Consider the following 20,378-nt stretch of genomic DNA (forward strand, 5'->3'; position numbering starts at 1 on the left):
GCAGGGAAGTCTATTAACATGGGAAACAGTGAGAATTGAAATAATCTATTGAAACAGTGGGGAAGATTTACATTTTTCCATATCTCCAAAGCAGCTGTAGGCTTTTCTATATCCAATCATGTAAAAACCATTTATTTGTCTGATAGCCCACCAAAGTCACACATAGTACTATGAAAATACATTAGTTTGTGCCACCACGTAAATCTTTGATCTATATCAACAGGGGAAGTAATATAACGGCGACATTAGGATACCTGCGGTTGTGACATCTATGGTTGGTGGCATTGCAGACAGTACTTAAAATTGAAATTCTCTGGGTATCTGGACCTCATCTTTTCTTGTTTGTTTTCGCTTATTTTAGTATTTTATCGGCTGCGTTGACACTTTTGCCAGCTTTTCTATGTATTACTTTTTTTTCTAGCAACTTTGTGCAGCTTTAACGCATATTAATATTTGTCTGATAGAGCTATTCCGTCTCCAGAATATTTATAGGAGGGGTGTTAGTGTGGAGAACGTTACTTGAGGCATTTGGTCCTTAATGATGATGATGGTGGGACACCGTAAGCCGATGGAACGCTACATTATGCCAGGAGGGGTGACTGAAGGAGAAGAAGACCCCTAGGGTCAACACTCCTGTCACTTGGAGTAAGATCCTATAAAAAAGCACCAGATGGGTTCTAGTTTGGTGTCACGAGTGTCTCCTGTCATTAGGAGACTTGTGACATATTTGTGACCAGACCATATATCAAAAGATGACAGCGTCCAACTTTCTTCATGTAATTTTTCTAGCTGCTCCGGGTTAGTTCTCCTCAGGTGCAGCTGATTTGTGACTACGCACATCTCCTTTAAATAGTCACATCATCCATCACCTCATGCGGGTAATAGAATTAATTCTAGTTCTGATCATCTTAGATGACGGACGTTCTCTAGAATCTGCTGGCGATCCACTGAAGGAGCTTTTTCGGTGCTACTTTTTGGAGCCATGTCATCTGCAGCCTTGGTGTCTGGCTGCAGCCATAAAGTTCGTTGGTATATCCTTTTGTTTATGGCCGCCAGTCTGTTCTCCATCCCCTGTGTATCTTCACTGTAGTGGTGACGTTTAGTGTACTCACTGGCTTTGTTACTGTACAAGATGAGTGGATCGACAGTAAGAGACTAATTGTCAAACATAGGGAACTTTAAGGGGTTTCCTATGATAGACACTAAGATTTAAGCCCTGGAGAAATAGTATGTTTATGGTTTTACAGTAAGAGACTAGGCACGTGATGGCGACAAGGGGAAGGACTCGTATAGGGACATTAGGGGAACTTAGAGACCAGACAGTGTCAGGAGGTGTCCCATGCTCCCTACCATCAGGGTCCTCCTCTCATATACCATCCCCATTGAAACCCATGTATTTTGCCGTGCGCTGGACAGTTGTTGGTCTGTACGCATCTGTCACGCCATGTTTCGAACACTAGACAGTCCGAGCTTGACTTTAGGGTATGCACCCATCAAAGAGGAGGTGGGGTTAGGCAAATGGTAAAATAGAAAAGGGGCACCTTGAACTTATGACCCAGCAAAGCCGTATATTCATGGACTAAACTGGATGTACACAGGGAGGGTATTTGACTTTTTATTCAGCTTTCATTACAGGTATTATATACTGAATGCCTATATTCACATAGCCTATAAATATAAGAACACTCTAGAAAAGCCCCTGGAGATTGTTGGAAATCACATTCCTATGTATTTGTTCTATTTTCACTGGCCGTATTCTGACTTCCAGTAACTTCAAAGTTAAAGTTATGGCGTCTCCAACACCATTAAACTACCGGCCTACTCCAGGGTGTGCCATATTACACATTAATATGACACAGCCCTCCTTATCATTACAGTATTTGAGAGACTTTAAAAGGAATTTTTATGTATTTTTCAAAATATTGATTGATTAATTAATAATCAATTTTTATATTTATTCTCAGGAATTATAGTTTTTTTGGTTGAGTATATTATTATTATTTACCGTATATTGAGACACTCTTATTTCCACGTTCTTTCCAGGTTCAAAGTGATATTAACTTTACCAAATCTTCCATTTTCAATTTGGAAATATTTTACATCTATTTCTTCACACATAAAATAATTTTCTAATATCCCTGTCTTCCATACAACGTTTTCAACAACTGTCTATGTCGAAGAAGACAATTCAAGAATTGGAAAGGCTGGTCTTTTATTACAGGTACCAGGAGAAATTTGTAACTTTCTATTTGTCTGATCTTGTTTGCTTAGTGTAACGGGAGTGTCACTGTTGACAGACAGTTCTGTGGTGTCCGGCTGTAGAAGGTTGCAGCGTTTGGCTACAGAAACTGCTCCCTGACTTTCCCTTTTTTTTCCTGCCTGGGGTTTATCTTTTTTCTTTATGACCCTGCAGAGTTCCTCACCTTTCAGCTGTTTATCATCGGCACTTCCTTGTGTCCTTAAATACTCTAGTTATCCCTTGCTCTTTGCTGGTGATAGACTTAGAAACCTACCCTGGCCCTGGATGCAAGCAGTCAGCTTGTATCCATCAGAAGAAACTTTCTTGTTCGTTGCTGCATCTCTACCTGCGTCATCCTGGAGATAAGTTGTTTATGTGCTTTCCCCTGTGTCTGGTCCCTGTGTCTTATTTACAGTTTAGTGGAGTTGACTAAGTGCCCATCCCATCCGTTCCCTACCAAGGGCCCATTTCTAGGATCAGTCAGGGTCAGGTATCCTGACCTAGAGCCCAGTTCTAAGGTCAGTCAGGGTCAGGTATCCCTACCTAGGGCCCAGTTCTAAGGTCAGTCAGGGTCAGGTATCCCGACCTAGGGCCCAGTTCTAAGGTCAGTCAGGGTCAGGTATCCCGACCTAGGGCCCAGTTCGAGGGTCAGTCAGGATCAGGTATCCTGCTCAGTGAATAGGTGAAGAACCTATCTAGGGTGGTAACAGGAGTCATGGCCAGTGGAAGGTTTGGTCAGGGGTCACCATCTCCCCTTCCCTAGACACAGGGTTTCCCTTCCCTGTTGCCATACACATGGTACTTCCCCATACCTAGCTTGACACTTAGTAAGAGCAGTTTCTACCATGGCAAAAAAGGGGTTATAGAAAGGGGTCATATGTCATGACTTTTTTTATGAGGGTGCACTTGGAAGTTTGGTTCATCTGTAATTTGGCTTGGACATGCAGTCAATGTCCACCTCCAAAGACTCTTCTTCTGTACATTCCAAATGTCTTAAATATGGAACCTCTAAGAGAAGGTGGTCATGTTGGAAGGGTGTAGGCCAAGTAGACGATTGGACTATAAAATGGGTCAAAGACATTTATAGTAGATATTATACAAGCCGTGATATCAACCACCGAAGTACATGAAACTCATATCAGTCCTACAAACACATTTCCAGACTAGTATAAGAGTGTGGTTTTTCGGAATCTTGCACATGTTGACTCTTGTTGTCTCATTGATGGTGGTTTGTTGCCCTCTTTGCCACTCGGGATCACGGTACTTGAATGTTGATTAACCATCTTGTAACCACTTTATTTTTTCTCTTGGCTGAGGGCAAATTCATAAGGTTCTTCGGCTTTTCAAAGAACTGACATTTACAACGCAAGTGACTTGTAGCTGTTAGACAAGACTTAATCAAGACTACAGTCTACTGATGACTGAGCTGATATCGTATTTCCTGCTCAAATAAAATGTATTGTGCACCTGACCTCTTCAAATACTTGTGGCTTCCTAATAATCTATGCACCGTTCCCCCCGGCACCTCCTTTTTGCTCATTTCAGCTCCTATCTACATTCTGATCTGGGTCCACACCCTCCAGCACCTGACCATGGGGTGGGGGTGCTGTCTCATTCCTCTCTACCTCTCCACGGCATATCTGTGTTAACTCATCTGACCTGTCCTTGTTATTTTTCACTTGTTTGTACATTGCTTTATTGTTCAGTCAAAATAAAATGATTTTATTTTATTATTTCTTTTCTTTCCCCAAGAGTCAAGGTTTTTCTATATGCAATTAAAATGCACTTTGCTGCAATGACTGCTCATATGCTTCTGAGAACAATTAATAGCTGCTTTACTTTCATTTGTTGGGATTGAAGGATTACAATAAAAAAGAAAAACATGGAAAAAACTCCACCTTATTGACATGGTGACAACCTTGGTTGATCTTGAACAGCGAATTGTTGATTTGTTGGCCAATCACTGCCGGGACTTTTTTTTAGCTACTACCGGTATTAAGGTATGCCGAGAGTTACCAAACACAATGTCTTGCCTTCCGCTACAGAGGATCTCTGTTGAATAGTGCTTTTATAAAAATTGCAAAACAGATTTTCATTAAGGGCATTGATGGAGATGGATTCAAGAAGTTTTTTTTCTTCTTGGCCTACTCATAAAATTGACACCATTACATTTTTGGGGAAATGCCCATAAAACAGTATCTCTGGACTACCCATTTGCCGAACTACTATGTTCTTATGCCATTGAGCACCTATCACATGTGACAGATAGTCCAGTGGTTTCTGGCCATAGAAGGTCACAGCCTTTGGCTGTGCAGAATGCTCCCTGACCTAATTTGTAAAGTTTGTTTTTCTTTCGGGGTACAGTGAAAGGGGTCAGATGCATTATTTGTATAAAATTTGCACAATTGTTGGATATGAAGCCCCCATCTGTACCCCCTATAGCAACATTTCTTGTCACAGGTGTGTCACGGATGATAGCCATGGGGTTTCTGGCAATATAATGTCACAGCATTTGGCTGCGCAGAATGCTTACTGACTTTTCATTGTTCCTGCTGTCAGTATTCATTGGTATAGGTAGATTCCCTGCTGGATTCATCTCTCTCCCTTTTGGACCCAGCAGGAGCTCAACTTCCACCCAGCTGCTGATCATCAGTATTCCCTTGGTGTTTAAATTCCCCTTCCTTTCGACTGTGCTGGTGATATTTTCAGTTCCTTGAAGCTGTGGTTGCAAACAGGTGGCTTCTACTCCTCTATGGTATTGTTGCTGAAAGTTCTGCTGAACCTCTACCTGTGTCTAGGGAAGGGGGAGATTATAACCCCTGACCAAACCTACTGCTGGTCCCTGGGATTCCTCACCACCCTAGATAGGCTCTTCACCTAAGCCTCGAGCTAAATACCTGACCCTAGGTATCCCTAGTGCTGGACTCTAAATAGGGAACGGGTGGGATGAGCTCTTCGTCAACCCCCACTAAATGCTAAAGGAAGACACAAGGAGGATACACAGGGGGAAAAGCATGAACTACTTATCCACAGATCACTCGGTACAAGTTCTGCGAAATTACAGCAACGATTCAACAGATGAGTACAAGCCACCTGCTTGTAACCAGAGCTAGAATTAACTGAATAATATCACCAACACAAGTCCAGGGAAAATTAGAGTATTTAAGCTCAAGGGGAATACTGATTATCAGCAGCTGGATGGAAGAAGAGCTCCCCTGGGTCCTAAAGGGGAAGAGATGAAAATCCAGCAGGAAAGTTACCTAGTACAATGAATACTAACAGTAGGGACAATAGAAAGTTAGGGAGCGTTTTGCGCAACCAAACACTATGACCTTCTATTGCAAAATGCCACATGAATGTCTGTCATCCATCACACAGCCGTGACAGCTCCATTATGATGTTCTCTTAATATTGTGACAGTATATGCCTTCAACATCATCCAAGCGCTTGCTTGGTGGAGCTGCAAAGTGTTGCATGTGCCCTTGTGTGGGTAAAGCAACTCATTTAGGTATGTGTCGCGGGCGGAGGAGGGGACGCTGCGCTCTCCCACTGCTCGGGTCCGGCTGCTGCTGCCGCTGCTCGGTTGTGGCTCGAGCGGTGGGCCGGATCACGGGGACTCGAGCGGCGTTCCTCGCCCGTGAGTGAAAAGGGGATTTGATTGAGGGAATTGGATATTGTCTGTGACGCCACCCACGGTTGGGGTGATATTGGTGACACCACCGCTGCTCTGGACGGGGATCCCGGGAGCGATGACAGGGAGCAGCTTTGATGTTAGTTCTTCCCTCCATGGGTAGGGGGTTGGTTGCCCTTGGGCCCGGTGATGGGATAGGGATGGATGGCAGGCGAGTTACGGGGCCTGGCGAGGTGCAGGGTCGCGGGGGCAGCGCTGTGCCGCACGGCACGGTGGTACTCACTCAGCCAATGATGAGGACACAGTTCTCGGTAAAACACACGGCTGGATGGACGGGTCCCACAGACGGCTGCGGTGTTGTTTTCTCCCGGCAGGTTGATGGGGACTGCCTTTCCCTGCACCTGTGTACTGTAACGGTTCCAATGGGTTCCCACCGGTAACCCGCTCCCCAGCTTGGATGGTTGCCGAAGGAGCCCCCTTTGCCCGCAGGCCCTGGGAACCTTAGCCTTGGCGGTGACTGTGTTTCCCTCTCTCGGTTGGACGGTTGCCTTCTGAAGGGACTTGGCTGCTGGGAAACCCAGGAGGTTCCCTTCGCTAACGGATTTGGCAAATTCACGGCGACTCCTAGCCTTGTCCGTAAGCCCCTGCCGGATGGTGCTGGCTTCTCTTTGCGTACCGGTCCGGTACCGCTGGGCCACCGCCCGTCCACGGTCCTTATGGCTAGCTCCAATAGGCCACTCCTGCAGACGGTCACCACCGTCTGCCAACCTTGCTGATCTGTCCGGGCCACACACCCGGACCAACTTCAGGCTGCTTAACTGCTACTTCACTCCTCTCTCACCTCTATTCAAAACTGCTCTGCCTTACTTTTCCCGCCTCCAGGACTGTGAACTCCTCGGTGGGCGGGGCCAACCGCCTGGCCCACCCCCCTGGTGTGAACATCAGCCCCTGGAGGAAGGCAACAAGGGTATTTGTCTGACTTCGGTGTGCCTGACCGGGAGTGTGGGGTGTGTAGGTGTTGTTCTCTGTGGCCCCTGGCTTGTCCAGGGCGCCACATATGCGCACAAGCTACCTTCCCTTTCAAGACCGTCGGATCCACATTTCTTATTTCAGCTCTAGGTCAATAAAGAAAGATCAATGAAGAATGACTGGGACACTCGTGCAATCTGCATAGTCTGCATAGTCTCAGTAGACTCTTGATCCTTCAATGGTGGTAGAAGCAGTTTCTAGGAGTACATCCCTTAAATGATAAATTGACTTTGGTAAGCTCCGAAGCTCCGTGTAGTGATGGCTACAGTTAGGCACAATTTTATTACTTAACTCTATGACAGTGTGAAGGGAAGCAGGGGATTTAGGGCAGAAAAACCTATAAACATGTATTATGAAATTAATAAAAAGTTAAACTAAAAAAACGATTACGCAAAGATGAAAAATGATCATATCAAAGGCAATTCTGCTATAAAGAAGCCTCATTCTACGTCAGATTGCTTTACATAAATGACCGCATCAGCCATACTGTCAGGATCTGAGTGACTGTATGACTGTTACAACCAGTGATGTCATCAGAGCGGGAAGGAATCGTGTAAAGCAAACACCTGTCATTTAGTTTTTCGTTATTTCGAGCAGAGTGACCTAAAACCGTTTAGACAAATAAATCAAATAAAATTAATTTACTGCAGTTGTGAAAGTGAAGATATCTGTGTCTATCTGTATAATCACATAGTGAGAGTCTCGCTGCTTAATGTGGATGTAATTAAGATGTGTTAAACTCCACGTAAGAGCAGGAGGCAGTTTTTAATAGATTTAAAGGGAGGTTTTCGGTAAGAAAATGTTATCACCTATCTACGGGATAAGTGATAACTTCTAGATCAGTGGAGGTCTAACCACTGAGACCCCCATTGTCCCTTATGTGAATAGAGGGGAAGTGCGCATGCTTGACTGTCGCTCTATTTAAGCATGCACTCTGCCACTCTAACACACCCATAAAGAGTTAATGGAGGTGGTGAAGGTCTGCGCACTGTCACCCAATTAAGGGAAGAGAACCTCTTATTGTGATCACATGGAACCTCCAACCAAAGGTGGAAGAGACAGTCCTGTGGTGTCCGGCTGTAGAAGGTCGCATTGTTTGGCTACACAAACTGCTCCCTGACATTCTATTCTTCCTGCTGTGGTGTAAATGGTAGCCTATGTATCTTCTCTGTTTGGGGTTTATCCCTTTCCTTTTAGGACCCTGCTGATATCCTCACTCTTCAGATGCTAATCATCATCTCTTCAACTTGTGTCCTTAAATACCCTCATCTCCCCTTAGTGTTTTTTGGTAATAGAGTTATATTACTATACAGGTCTTGGATGCAAGAGGTCGGCTTGTATTCAGCTGAACAAACATCATTGTTGTTTTTTGCTGTTCCTCTCCCTGAGCCTTCTTGGAGATAAGTTATTTGTTCATTTTCCCATATTTGTGATCCCTGTGCCTTCTTTAGACCTTAGTGGGGTTGACTAAGTGCTCATCCCATCCGTTTCTTTTAGGACCCTGCAGATATCATCACCTTTCAGCTGCTAATCATCATCACCTTCCCTTGTGTCCTTAAATACCTACATTCCCCTTGGTGTTTTGTGGTAATAGAGTTATACTCCTATACAGGCCTTGGATGCAAGCAGTTGGCTTGTATCCATCTGCAGAAACATTGTTGTATGTTGCTGTTCCTCTCCCTGATTCTTTTTGGAGATAAGTTATTCATTCACTTCCCCCTGTTTGTGCTCCTTGTGTCTTTTTTAGAGCTTAGTCGGGTTGACTAAGCACTCATCCCATCCGTTCCTTACCTAGGTCCCAGATCAGGGTTAGCTAGGGCCAGGTGTCCTGTTCGGCTAATAGGGTGGTCAGGGGAGCTAGAGACCAGTGGTATGTTTGGTCAGGGGTCACCATCTCCCCCTTCCCTTGACACAGGGTTTCCCTTCCTTTCACAGTTGCAGTACGCATGGTGCTTTCTCATACCTAGCATGACAGACAGATCACACAGCTACTATAGGGCTTGTATACCTACCAGTGTGTGCTCACTTCTCCAAGTATATTGGAGTTTTATGAAGAAGGCTCACACATTGAGGCCACTTCATACCTATCGGCTACTGGTTATATTACACAGGAGATTGGATGTGATTGGAGCTAGCTGTGAGTCCAACAGTTTAACTCCTTAGATGCTGTGATTATCAATGACCAATGCATCTAAATGGTTAACCTCCACAAAACCACTGTAGAAACCTGATGGGTTTTTTTTTTTACGAAAACCCATGCCCATGTGGAGGGGGCACTTTGGACTTTTGCTAAGGGGTCCCAGGATTTCTATATACTTCTCTACCTACAGGGTTATGTTGCTTAGTAGTCATGTATTAGTGTCCAACATGCCGCCTTTTGCTTTCTGATTACTCGATGAGCATTTAGTGTGGAGAATTACAGCTTACATATTGGGTGACATAGCTGTGACCCTTGCACCCCGGTTCCATCTAGAATAATCATTCATTGGTTCTTTATTAAGGTTCAGTAAATCAAAAGTAGCATTTTGATTGAAAAACATGTAAATTGCTTCCATGTCCAGTGTTTCTCGCTGTTTGTGCACTCGGTGGATGGAAGGTTTTAGCCTGTGTTAAAAAAAAATGGACTGTGAAGGATCATTCATTGGTGTTTCTTTGAAGTCTGGGCATGGTCTGCTAAATTAAACTCGAGTGCAATTACAGTTCTGGAGTGAAACTCAATCCTCGGAGAAAGAAAAACGCTTAACTTGTCCAGGACGGATCATTGATTGGATAACAGCAACTTTGCTGCCCCATATGGAGGCCCCTCTTGAGAGCAACCTTTACAATAAGGCGACCTCTACAATGGCACTGTACTTGTGCCTAAAGCTTGCTGAGCATTATCAGGCAAACAGGAATTGGTGGTCTCTGTCTTTTTATTAATATAAAGGATATATTCAAAAGGTCCCAGAATTCCTGAAACTACCTGAAACAAGTGGTCATTTTCTCTACAGCGCCCCCACTGGGGAGATAAAGCAGTGCAGCAAGTGTTCATGTTCCCTACAGCGCCCCTACTGGAGAGATAAAGCAGTGCAGCAAGTGTTCATGTTCCCTACAGCGCCCCTACTGGAGAGATAAAGCAGTGCAGCAAGTGTTCATGTTCCCTACAGCTCCCCCACTGGAGAGATAAAGCAGTGCAGCAAGTGTTCATGTTCCCTACAGCGCCCCTACTGGAGAGATAAAGCAGTGCAGCAAGTGTTCATGTTCCCTACAGCTTCCCCACTGGGGAGATAAAGCAGTGCAGCAAGTGTTCATGTTCCCTACAGCTCCCCCACTGGAGAGATAAAGCAGTGCAGCAAATGTTCATGTTCCCTACAGCTCTCCCACTGGAGAGATAAAGCAGTGCAGCAAGTGTTCATATTCCCTACAGCTCTCCCACTGGAGAGATAAAGCAGTGCAGCAAGTGTTCATATTCCCTACAGCTCCCCCACTGGGGAAATAAAACAGTGCAGTATTTTCCCTACAGTGCCTCTACTGGGGAGATAAAGTAGAGCAGAAACTATTACATTTCCCTACAACGCCCCCACTAAGTAGATAATACAGCTGTCACATGGAGATTTTGTCTAACTTTGCCGACTGCCATGGCGGTGTCAGGTCCTGTTCAGATTGCCGATTCTGATACTCCGCAGGGAAAGATTCTCTGGTGTCTGGGATCAAAACAGGCAGACTCACGCGTCGACCTGCTGTTTGCTGATTCATAGGCAGGCTAGCAAGAGTTAATCTCTGCCAGTCTGCTTGTTTGTTCTCTTTGATCACCTGTTGTGAGGGAGCCAATCACATCTGCTCCCTTCCTATATATATTGGCTGGGTCCTTCCCCTATGCCAGCTATAGCTTGTCTTAGTTGGTCTGGTGTGGTATCCCAAACTTTCTGGTGCTTGCAGTTCTAGTTGCTTTGTGTGATTGTGGAGTTAACGCCTGTTCTTTTGTAGACGACGCTCTGGATAACCACCCTTTAGCTAATAGATAGGAGGCCTGAGTCCTCCATAACTCAAATGTCTGATCCTTGTTCCCTATTGGTATACTTTGAAAGCGTCAATGAGGTCACTGGGAGTAAATATATAGCCACAATCAGAAAAGATGGTAGAAATATCAATGGGGGTGATTTATGTCAACCGCCAGTTAAGATGGCTGCTGGCCAAATACTCACCTCACAGCTGGACCAACAGTAGGACCTGGCACGACCGTGTCATGCATGGATGTGCTAGTGTGGCGCCCTGGACAAGCCAGGTCGTCACAGGTACTACACCGGCACACCCCACACCCCGGTTAGGCACACCGAAGCCAAACACAAATCCTTGTTGCCTTCCTCCAGGGGCTGATGTCCACACCAGGGGGTGGGCCAGGCGGTTGGTCCCGCCCACCAAAGACTTCACAGTCCTGGAGGCGGGAAAAGGAGTCAGATGAGTTTTGGAGAGGAAAGTGGTAGCAGAGGAGACTGACCGGGCCCGGGTGTGTGACCCGGGCACCCAGCAAGGTTGGCAGACGGTGGTGACCGTCTGCAGGAGAGGCTAATTGGAGCAAACCGTTTGGACCGTGGATGGGCGGTGGCCTGGCGGTACCGGATCGGAGAGTAAAGAGAAGCCAGCACCATTCGGCAGGGCCTACGGACCCCGACCAGGCTAGGAGTCGCCGTACAACCAGTCAAATCCGTTAGCGAAGGGAACCTTCGGGGTTTCCCAGCAGCCAAGACCCGATTGAAGGCAACAGCTCACACCGTAGAGGGAAACACAGTCACTGCCAAGGCTACAGTTCCCAGGGCCAGAGCCTGCGGGCAAAAGGGGCTCCCTCAGCATCCATCCAAGCTGGGGAGCGGGTTACCGGTGGGAAGCCATTGGAACCGTAAACACAACACAGGTGCAGGGAAAGGCAGTCACCATCAACCTGCCGGGAGAACAACTGCAGCCGTCTGTGGGACCCGTCCATCCAGCCGTTTGTTTGACCAGAGACTCTGTGTGGAGTGAGTACCACCGTGCTGTGCGGCACAGCGCTGCCCCCGCGACCCTGCACCTCACCAGGCCCCGTAACCCGCCTGCCATCCCTACACCCCTCACCGGGCCCCGGGACAACCAATCCCCCTACTCACGGAGGGGAGAACCAACATCCAAGCTGCTCCCTGTCATCGCTCCCGGGATACCCGTCCAGAGCAGCGGTGGTGTCACCAATCTCACCACAACCGTGGGTGGCGTCACGGACAATAAATCCCCCAAATCATTCCCCTTTTCACTCACGGGCGAGGAACGCCGCTCGAGTCCCCGGAATCCGGACCACCGCTCGAGCCACCACCGAGCAGCAGCAGCAGCCGGACCCGAGCAGTGGGTGAGCGCAGCGTCCCCTCCTCCGCCCGCGACACTAAGTCCTCCAACAAAGGGGCACTCTTGATAACATATTAGTATATGATCGTCAATATATTTATTGGCTAAAATTATTTTTTTGCAATCCATATTTTTTCACTGTTTGCCTTCTGCGTTCTCTGTGTTGCAGTGTCGTGTCTGTTGTTGACTGTAAAATGAATTAACAGAATTATTCTGTCTACAAAGAGGACAGTTTCTAATTCTTATATGTGAGTTTTTCTGAGCTCCTCTCAGCTGAGTTACAAACACTGACCACATCAAAGTTGAATGTGGAGGGAAATAAAAAGTGTGCAAAAGCCAGGTGATGCAACATTTTTAATAAAACTGAATTGCAAAAATGATTTTAGCCTCCAAAAACTTGAAAGTAAAAACAAAACCCCCAGAAGAGGACAACAGTAAATAGATATGTAACCACATTGAGAAACTGTAGGGATATTAATGTGGTTGATTGATACTGAACTCCACTGTCACGCTAGGTACAGGGAAGAACCCAGCGAACGGCGAAAGGGAAGGGAGACGCTGTGTCTGGGAAGGGGGAGATGGTGACGTCTGACCAAGCCTATCACTGGTCTCTAGGGTCCCTCACCACTGTAGATAGGTTAAGCACCTATGCGCAGAGCAGGATACCTGGCCCTAGGCTGGCCCTGATCTGGGCCCTAGGTAGGGAATGGATGGGATAAGCGCTTAATCCACCCCAGTAAGCACTAAAGGACACACAGGAATAACAAACAAGGGAAAATAACAAACAACTTATCTCCAAAAAGATTCAGGTAGAGGGACTGCAACACGCAACAAAGTTACTCCAGATGAGTGCAAGCCGCCTGCTTGCACTCATGATATGTAGGTAGTTAGAACCTTCACAAGCACAGACTAGGAAATGAGAGTATTTAAGGACACAAAAAGAAGTACTGATGAAAACAGCTGAAAGGGTGAGGAATGCTGCAGGGTCCTAATGGGAAAAGGATAAACCTCCAATCAGAGGAGATACATAAGAAACCATATACACCAAGCAGGAATGATAGAAGGTAAGGGAGCAGTTTGCTCAGCCAAACACTGCGACCTCCTATAGCCAGACACCACAGGACTGTTTGTCACCAGTGACACCCACTTAAGCTGATTATTCCTCCCAACTTTCATGTCATAGATATTCAGTACATGCTTGTCTTGATCAGGTATGCATGGTTAATCAGTAGGTAGAGGGTGGCCAGCTGCTACCCGACACCTTATAAATCCAATATGCCAGATCCTTCAACCCGTACATCTGCAATCTACACTTGATAATCCACCACTACTGGCAAAGATGAATGGTGCTAGTGACAGGGTAATGGAGTTCTGCTGTGGAGCAATATGGCTGATAGTGGAGAATTTGAGGTTTCCAGACAGTTGTAAGAGTTTATAAACTACTGTTGACTTATTGAGCAGTGAAGATTGTAGGTCTCATTGATCAAAACAGTCTCCTAGTAAATACTGTTTGTTGCCTATGGCAACCAATCAGAGCTCAGCTTTCATTTTTTCAGCACAGTTTAAAAATGAAAGCTGAGTTCTGATTGGTTGCTATGGGCAACAAAGGCAGTTTTGATGAATGAGGCCTACAGTACTGCTACACGAGTACACAAGGGGTTACATTTGGTGAATGAACAGTGATGAATCTTCCCGAACAACTGTATTTTTTCTCTCCACATAACCTTATTGATAAGAATGCAGAAAAATACGTTCTGCTTGACTTGCAATCCCCACAATGCTCTGAGGCCTAGTCGAACAACATTGAACTGTTGACCCATAGCAAGGAAGAAGAGACTTGTTCATACAAGTGATATGATTGCCGGTGTTGAAAAACTTCCCCCATTAGACAGAGGATAGAAGCTGGTGTGTCCAATGGTGAACCAGCAGGAAGGAGGCCGAGTCCGTGTTGTACAGGTGATGGCAACATCGCCTGCAGATAAGGAGGAAGCATTCATCATCATAACAATGTCACATCTTTCCTCCTCTTTTGTTAGGAACAAAAACTGCTACAGAAGAGCGAGAAAAGCCTAATTTCACGACCTCAGGATGTCATTACTCTTAAAGGGATAGAGGAAAGAGCCATCGGACGTCACTGTCACCCACATGTACATGTCATAAGCTGTGAGAAATATTGATAATACCCCTATAATCTTAGATTATCCAAGAACGCATGAAGAAGGTGAAAGTGGAACTTTCTGTCTGTGTCACGGTCTTCTCCCTGCTGTTTTGAGACCAGTGACAGGTTTTGGACTGGAGCCTCTCTTTTCCATCTAGACTCCTCATTAAAACAAGGTTTCCCACATTACCAATGAGAGATGGAGAGACACTCAATTCAGAATTCTACATAGGGCCATTATAGGTTTCACCATACCAGGTAGGGATAGGTGGTGTCCTAAGTGTCAAAAAGAAAAAACGGATATGCTGCATGGGCTATGGGAATGTGAGACAATCGCTAGGTTCTGGAACCAAGTCAGACTATTTGCCCAGTCAACATGGGGAATTTTCAGCAAACTAGACTTAATGGTGTGGATTTTCCACTCCTTTGAGGGAGGAGTAGGAGGAGGACCGAGCACGCAGGAAAAGAGGAAATACGCAATAACGCATGACATAGCCATGATAGCTAAGCGTTGCATCTTAAAACACTGGATTCAAAGGGAGGGCCCATCCATAAAGGAGGTTGTGGGCGAACTACACAACCTTCTGAAGTGGGAAAAACTAGAAGCGGAGAGGGATAAAGATGGGTTGACAGCCAAGTTTTTTGTGAGATGGAGACATTTTATTGAAAGCCAATTCACACAGGGAGAAATAATTAACCTGATGGCACCTTTTGTTCACTCGGAGTGGTATATCCTGAGCGATATCCAGGACAGCCTGGGTAAACTGAGAATCACCTAGGAGGGGGCTCTGGCGGGAGGGGGAGACGAGACGGTTGGGAATACCAAGACACGCTAGCAAAATTGAAATCATTCAGGGACGACACAGAGATTTAACGAATTGTATTGCATATGTTATATTATATTTCATTACCTATGTTTTGGTTTAATGTTACTGTATACTATCTTAAATCGAACAGCAACATGGAACTCCAAATTGGGGTATCACCCACCTCTATGTCACATTTTGTCAGACGAATGTTCTTCTTTTGCAATGATACTTGTCATGTTTTTACAAATTTGAAAAATCAATAAAAAACGTTTTGGAAAAAAAAAAAAAAAAAAAAAAACAAGGTTTCCTTTCCTTTGGTGTGTCATGAGTTAATTTCAGGTTTTGTTGCCAGCAGTTCTGAGCAGGGCAGGTCAGCTGTTGTTGCTTTGGGTCCATGCCCATTTAGGGTAAATACTGGAACCTTCCCAGCAGTCCATGCTGCTGTTAGAATCATTTCTACTCTGGCTATCCTGGTGGAAGGAACTGCTGAGGTTTTCTCCTGTGCCCATCCACCTGATACTATTGAGTCCGTTTTCTACGGTGAAGTTTGGTGTTTTGTATCCTTGTGTTTTTTCCCCTGTCTGTCTTACCTTTCCCTCCGTGTTTATTAGTGTAGTGACGAGTCTAGTGTACTCGTCGGCCTACTCACTAGACAGGGTGAGCTAAGGGCCAACTAAGGAACCCAGGTCGCCTGCTTGCCGACAGGTTGAAAGAAGGGATGCTAGGGACCTCAGGAGTCAGCTTAAGGTCAGTGCAGGAGGTGCCTCCTCACCCCACTCCCTAGCGTCAGGGACCTCCGTTGTATCGTGTCCCAGGTGTTTCCCCCTTTTTTGTGGTGTTTTTGGTAGTGCCTAGATGCCCATTGGTCTGATCGCATGTGTAATGCATTATATACGGACATATTCTACTCCGTGCGTGACATTCTGACTATACTCCTTGGATATTATGGAAAAGTGTCAGAATGTTGAAAAAATGTTCCTAAAACTAACAAATATGGAAAGTATCTTTATTTGTTCACGATCGCTGGGGGTCCGTTCGTTCGTTGGGACCCCCACCAATCTGGTGAACCAAAGCTCATGTGAATGGAGTGGTGGTTGATCATGCGTGCCGCCACTCCATTCGTTTTTAGTGGCTGCACTCAGTTATTTCCAGCAGTCACATAGAGAATGAATGGAGGTGCACATGAATGACCACTGCTCTGTTCACATGAGGCCCCGTTCTCGGATCAGTGGGGGTCCTAGCGGTCAGACTCCCAATGATTGGAACGTTATCCTGTATCCAAACTTGGTGTAGCCCCATTGAGGCTCGCACACGCATTAGATAGCTGTCAGACAAATAATCGTTCATCTGGCAGCCATTGCTCCCCATCCACCTAAACACGCGGCTCAGCTTAGAATAAGTAAATAAATAATAATAAGAAAAATAATAGTAAATACATTTTTAGGGTACCTGCCCAGGATCAGGGTTGTGTAGTGTTCTGGATGCAGGGTATCTTCGCTATTTTGCGTTCTCACGTGCAGGAGACTCAAACATCTCTGCACCAAATTGTACATACTGTGGATAGGAAACCAACAGAGCAGTTCAGTTTACGCAGCATTAAAAAGAAACACAGTGGGGATGAGATTTCTATTAATCCCATCCACTGTACTTTTATTGTACAACCCAGCGCTTTGGATGCAGCGAAAACTCACTGTGTCCAAAATGCTAATAATCCTGATCTTGAGCACATAATCCTAGAGTAATATTAAAAAATACTGGGCACCCTACAGATCTCCTAATGATTCTCTAGTTAGTCCCTTCTCACAGATGAAGTGTGGACACCAGCAGGGGACATGGGTTGTGGTGAAGTGCAATGGCAGTTGTTGTGTAGTTGAATATTTTATTTTTAAAGAGGTTGTCCGCTACTTTAACATTGATGTCCTATCCATATAATAGCTCATCCATGTCTGATCTTCCGGGGTCCGACACCCAGTACCCTCGCCAATCAGCTGTTCCCTGCCCTGGTGGTGGCAGTAGTCAGCCGGAAATGCTCACTTCCGGAGCTGCTCGGTCTTCTATTGATTTGAATGGCAGGCGGATGTGTAGTACCTGGCCGTGGCCGCTAACAGTTGACGGGGCAGCTCTAGAACTGTCACAGGGTGTCGGGATAACTGGAGCAGGGACCCCTAAACTGGACCTCACACTAGGGACATTATGCTGTCCTTTATCCCAGAGGTATTCAGAATAACATGACCATTTTTCATGTTTATATTTTGATAGTAGTTAGTGTGCAGCTTATTATCCTTATTATAGTCATGTATTTTTAGGCTAGCACCTAATTCACACATATAGGTGTTCCAGTCAGTTTTCTTTCTGAATAGCCTGCAGTTTCTTCTGACTGAGAACCCAGCACCCCACCCTACTACCAGACTCTATTCTATTCTATATAGCCAGGAGCCTGTCTGCCCATACTTGCAGATTTTTAATAGCACATAGAGGCATTAAGGTTAGGTTCCCGAAAAATTAGAGATTACCTTGTTGTTGGTTTCAGGCTCATTTTCATTGATCAATACATTTGCTAAACATCTCTATTACTTTCAAATATTCATAGCAGTTTTGCAATGCCATTTTTCATGTATTTCATTTTTTCCAGATAGCTAAATGTATTTTTCATTGTTCATAGCATCCCTATAGCAGTAATGCTTTACCAGTTTTCATGTTTATATTTTGATAGTGGTTAGTGTGCAGCTTATTATCCTTATTATCCCAGAGGTAGGTTTGATGATAGCCAGGTCTGGACCGCCAGCGTGACCCTAACTCCTGTCCGAACCCTGATCTAACACCCCCTGTACCCCACCCGAAGAGAGGGTCGGGACTGAAGAAGCAAACTTCACCAATACCACAGACAGGGGAAGAACCAAAACACATGCATACTGCAATCAGACACAGGGGAGAGACAATATGTGCCCAGGAAAAAGTAAAAGACATAGAGGAAATAAACTATCAACAGGGATCTTTCCACACCACACAAGAAAGCACACACCAGATCAACAAGCCCTGGATCACTACTATAGGGACCGATATCGCTGAAGCAATGCTGAGCTATATTCGGCTACCAGCAACCGGATCCAGAACCTTATAAAGAGTGAACACGGCTGTGAGTGGTCAAAGCAGCCCTAGCTACTAACAGCAGTTCATGAAGCCAGAAGGAATTAACTCCTGCTGGACTGCAGAGTTGTGAAGCTAAAACAGCCGACGCCCGAGTCAGGCTAAGGCTAATTTCACACATCAGTTTTTTTTCCATCAGGCATAATCCAGAAAAAAACGGGTAAAACGGATCCGGCGCCGGATCTGTTTTATCCCCATTGATTTGTATTAGCGCCGGATTGTGCCTGATGGCCTTGCATTGCATCCGGGTTTTGCTGGATCCGTCATAATTGCCTAAAGCGGCGGCCGGAGGGAACGTTTCTTGTAACGTTTTTTTGTCCGGCAAAAAAAACCGCATCGTGCCGGATCCGGCGCGATACGTCGTGTTTTACAATGGAAGACTATGGACGCCGGAAACCGGATGCGGCCGCCGGATCCTTTTTTGTAAACTGAGCATGCTCCAATGTATTGAAAAAACGGGTCCAGCAAAAAAAAAAAAACGGACGAAAAGGATGCAAAAATGGATGCGCCGGATCCGTTTTTTTCCGGATCAGGTATATTGGAACCGTCAAAAAAAAAGGATCAGGCACATCAGTTTTTGCATATTCTGCGCCGGATCCCTTGCATTCTGCGCCGGATCCGTTGCATTCTGCGCCGGATTGTGCCTGATGCCAAAAACTGATGTGTGAAATTAGCCTAAGCAACTAAAAGACCTCAGGTTGTTTGTCAGACTCTGTGGTGTGGATAGAGTCCGACGCTGCCATGACACCCAGCGTGTGCAACAATGAACACCGCATGACAAGAACGGAGCATTTCCGGCCGCCTGCTGCAGCCGTCGGCTGATGGGTGGGGGTGCTGGTTGTCAGACCCCGGCCGATCAGACATTGATGACCTATCCTGAGGATAGGCCATCATGTAAAAGTCGTGGACAACCCCTTTAAGACCAATAATATATTAAATTTGGCACTCAGGTTGAAAATAAATTGATTTTTTATTTTCCAAGATATTTTTCAAGCAATATTTGTGTTATCAAAAATCTTGTGTTATCAAAAATCAACGTTTCGGTCACACGACCTTCATCAAGTATAATAACACAGAGCTTGTAAGATAGTGACATGCATTACGGACCCGGAGAGGCAGCTTCTTAGCTTCATATTGATAAATATTCAGTCATTCTATCTTACAAGCTCTGTGTTATTATACTTGATGAAGGTCGTGTGACCGAAACGTTGATTTTTGATAACACAAGATTTTTGATAACACAAATATTGCTTGAAAAATATCTTGGAAAATAAAAAATCAATTTATTTTCAACCTGAGTGCCGAATTTAATATATTATTGATACGGGGTTGGACCCTATTCTGGCACCTTATCACAGCAGGAGTGCCGCACTTCTATAACTAATTGAAACCCCTTTAAGACCACCATGGGTCCTTTTTTTTTTTAAAATAAAAAAATCATGAAGAACTTCTAAATATGTGCAGACAGATTGCCTTCCCCTGGCATCAATGGGATCTGATACATGATGGATCAAAAATATCTTATCAGTTATCATTGAAAAGTAGATCTGAATCAGACGTACGGTAGAGAACTATTGTGTCTGGTCATTGGCCGCAGTTCCAGAAATACTATAAATTCCAGATATTTGAACTTTCCAGATAATTGAAAGTCAGATGAAGCTATAGAACACAAAGTTCTTTTTTCTGTTCTTTACTGATGTGTCCCTTTAAATAACAGGGAGAAAAATTGCAAATCACCAGTAAGCTACAGAGAGTTCGGCCAGTCAATTGAGAAATAATATCAATTACTTCTGAATGCGAATCAAACATTGGCGTTCCATGCACTGAACAAATAATTCATTTTCTGCTCTTTCATCCTAAGTGATCGTGTTGCTATCTTTAATTAAAGAGATAAGAGGTAATCAGAAAATAAAAAATAAGCATTCATTTCCCTCTAGAAACAAACAAAAGTCAAACGTTACGGGTGACTGAAGATTTCCCAGAAATCTGATTGCATATTGTTTGTCGGATCCGTGG

Source organism: Anomaloglossus baeobatrachus, chromosome 12, assembly GCF_048569485.1.
Source record: "Anomaloglossus baeobatrachus isolate aAnoBae1 chromosome 12, aAnoBae1.hap1, whole genome shotgun sequence".
NCBI classification, from domain to species: domain Eukaryota; kingdom Metazoa; phylum Chordata; class Amphibia; order Anura; family Aromobatidae; genus Anomaloglossus; species Anomaloglossus baeobatrachus.